We start from the raw sequence: 3115 nt of genomic DNA on the forward strand, positions 1-3115 counted from the left end.
AAAAAAAAAAAAAAAAAAAAAAAAAAAAAAGAAAAAAAAAAAAAACAAATCCCTGACTTATCTTGTAGATACCTTTAAATGGCTTCTTTTTGCCCCCAGGAAGAAATGCAACCTATTTAGCATGGTTAAAACTCCCCCTGATGCTGGGAGGGATTGGGGGCAGGAGGAGAAGGGGACGACAGAGGATGAGATGGCTGGATGGCATCACTGACTCAATGGGCATGAGTTTGAGTAAACTCCAGGAGTTGGTGATGGACAGGGAGGCCTGGAGTGCTGCGATTCATGGGGTCGCAAAGAGTTGGACAAGACTGAGCGACTGAACTGAGCTGAACTGAATGTGCCTTTATGGGCTCAGTGGCTTCCATTCCCCAAACATCATGCCTTCCCTGACAACCATGTGAAATCATGTATGATTCTCCAGGCTGACACTGCTCCACCAGACCCCAGATTTTCAGGTGATCTTCCTTCTTTCTGAAAGGCTTCTTTTCTGTTCTCTGCTTGGAGAACTTTTTCATTCTTTGTTTACACTATTCTGTCCCAAGCAGTTAGCCACTTTATTTTCCTTGCACCCAGAGTAATTTGTCCAGAGTTCTGTAATTAAACCTCCCAAACAGAGTAATAATTGTGAACATGGATGTCTTCATGACTGGATGGTGAGCATATTGATTGAAGGGATATTTCCTATTTGTCTTTAGGGTACTCAGACCTCTGCACACTGATAGGCACACAATAAAGGTTAATGTAATAGATAGAAGTATATCTTAACTTCCCACTGTCTTAGTCTGTCCAGGCTACTATAAGTATCACGTGTGGGCTTAGTCACTCAGTCATGTCCGATGCTTTGCAACCCCGTGGACTGTAGCCCACCTCTGTCCACGGGTATTCTACAGGTAAGAATATTGGAGTGGGTTGCCATGCCCTCCTCCAGGGGATTTTCCCAACCCAGGGATCGAACCCAGGTCTCCCTCATTGCAGGCAGATTCTCTACCATCTGAGCTACCAAAGAAAGCAACTAAGTACCAAGATTGGCTTAAACAACAGGCATTTATTTCTAATGTTTCTGGAGGCTGGGAGGACCTAGATCGAGGTGTCAGTTGATTTGGTTCATAGTGTGAACCCTCTTCTGGTCTTTGCTGTAACCTCACAAGGTGAAGAGAGGAAGCCTGAGGTATGAGACACTGTACCTTCCTCTTCTTGTCAGGGCACTAATCCCATGATGGGGCTTCTTTGCTCATGCTTTCATCTAAACCTAATTATTGAAAGTGAAAGTTGCTCGGTCATGTCTGACTCTTCGTGACCCTATGGACTGTAGCCCGCCAGGCTCCTTTGTCCATGGGATTCTCCAGGCAAGAATACTGGAGTGGGTTGCCATTTCCTTCTCTAGGGGATCTTCCCAACACAGCGATAAAACCCAGGTCTCTCACACTGCAGGCAGATTCTTTATCATCTGAGCCACAAGGGAAGCCCTAAACCTAATTACTAATACCACCTAAAAGCCCCTTGCGTTTCCTTGATAACTCAATTGGTAAAGAATCTGCCTGCAATGCATGAGACCCCAGTTCGATTCCTGGGTCGGGAAGATCCACTGGAGAAGGGATGGGCTACCCAGTCCAGTTTTCTTGGGCTTCCCTTGTGGCTCAGCTGGTAAAGAATCCGCCTGCAATGCGGGAGGCCTGGGTTCTATTCCCTGGGAAGATTCCTTGGAGAAGGGAAAGGCTACCCACTCCAGTATTCTGGCCTGGAGACCTCCATGGACTACAGTCCATGGGGTTGCGAAGAGTCAGACACGACTGAGCGACTTTCACTTCACCTAAAAGCCCCACCTCCTAATGCCACCCTGGGAATTTGGGCTCTAACCTATGAATTTTGGGAAGACACAAACATTTGGTCCCTAATGTACCATATTCTTGTCATATTGTAGTTTAATTTATAATATCTCAATGGATAGATCTTAGTCATTTTTTTTAGTTTAGGCTTCAAGCACTACATGGAATACTAATAATTTCCTCATTAGTATATATCATATCAATAATTCACTAATTTTTTCAATGACATAAACTGGCGTGTGCTTGAATCACATGCTTTAGAACTCTGAAATTTTATAGTGTGCAAAATTTGTGTGACCTAGTACATAGTCTATAAAATTACCTACCAGTCCATTTAACAAAAAGTTTTAAGTACAGTGTAGTTGTATAGTTTCTAAGAGAAATCATACAGTCCCCAAAAGGGTCAGATTTCAGCCAACATACATGTTCTTTGATAAGTTCTGAGGTTGTCAGCATATAGGGCACTATGTTATTATGAGCGTTAACTGAAAATAATTCATAAGCATGTTGTTTTGCATCACAATCCTTATTTTTACTCTGGTATTTCCATTGTCTACATGTTTCTTTCCTTAATAAGAATCCTATCCTAATGATGACTAATGGTACCACAGAAGAAGAAAATGGAGACACTGAAGGAGGATATATACATTTTATAGCTGTAAAATTTTCACTGAAAAGTTGAATGCTTGAAATAGAGTGCAAATATAATTGAAAGCTTAAAACTGAATTAGTGCTAGAATGGATTTGGTTGCCAAAAATTATACATTTAGTTTAAAAAGTTTGGGTTAGAAATATTCATTGTTGGTTGTGAATTTAAGAATGCATTTAATTACAAGAATCGAATAGCAAAAAGTATAGTTCAAATAAGGTATAAAAGTTCTACATGTGAATTGAAAGCAAGTATTTTTGATAATGTTTAATAGTTATGCTATAATCAAATTAATCAAGAAATAAATAACATTGTTTTACAAAATACATTTAGTTAATGGGGTTTAAGAATAAAGTAGAGTTTAAGGGCAAAATGTAATAATTGCAATTGTGAAGTAGACTTAGAATATGAAAAGGAATATATTTACTGTACATGAACCTATACTAATTTTGGGCTGCCTGAACTGTACTTATGTTTTCACAGATAACCAGTAGGTTGTATCCTAAATTAACAATTTGAAAAAAAGTAAATGGTTGGCCTTTAACAAGGATGAGTCTTCAAATTTGGAAAATTTGAATCATTAGTTTTACAAAGTTACTTTATATCTCACAGTCTAGTGAACAAATAATTGCTCTAGATA

At 39.5% G+C, this 3115-nt stretch overlaps 1 protein-coding gene across 1 annotated transcript in view; it reads left to right on the forward strand.

Moving 5' to 3' along the window:
- PLPPR1 (phospholipid phosphatase related 1) overlaps nt 1-3115 on the forward strand; it is a 558611-nt gene that overhangs the window by 215402 nt on the left and 340094 nt on the right. The gene's annotated exons all lie outside the window — the stretch shown is intronic.

Source organism: Cervus canadensis, chromosome 30, assembly GCF_019320065.1.
Source record: "Cervus canadensis isolate Bull #8, Minnesota chromosome 30, ASM1932006v1, whole genome shotgun sequence".
Lineage (NCBI taxonomy): Eukaryota > Metazoa > Chordata > Mammalia > Artiodactyla > Cervidae > Cervus > Cervus canadensis.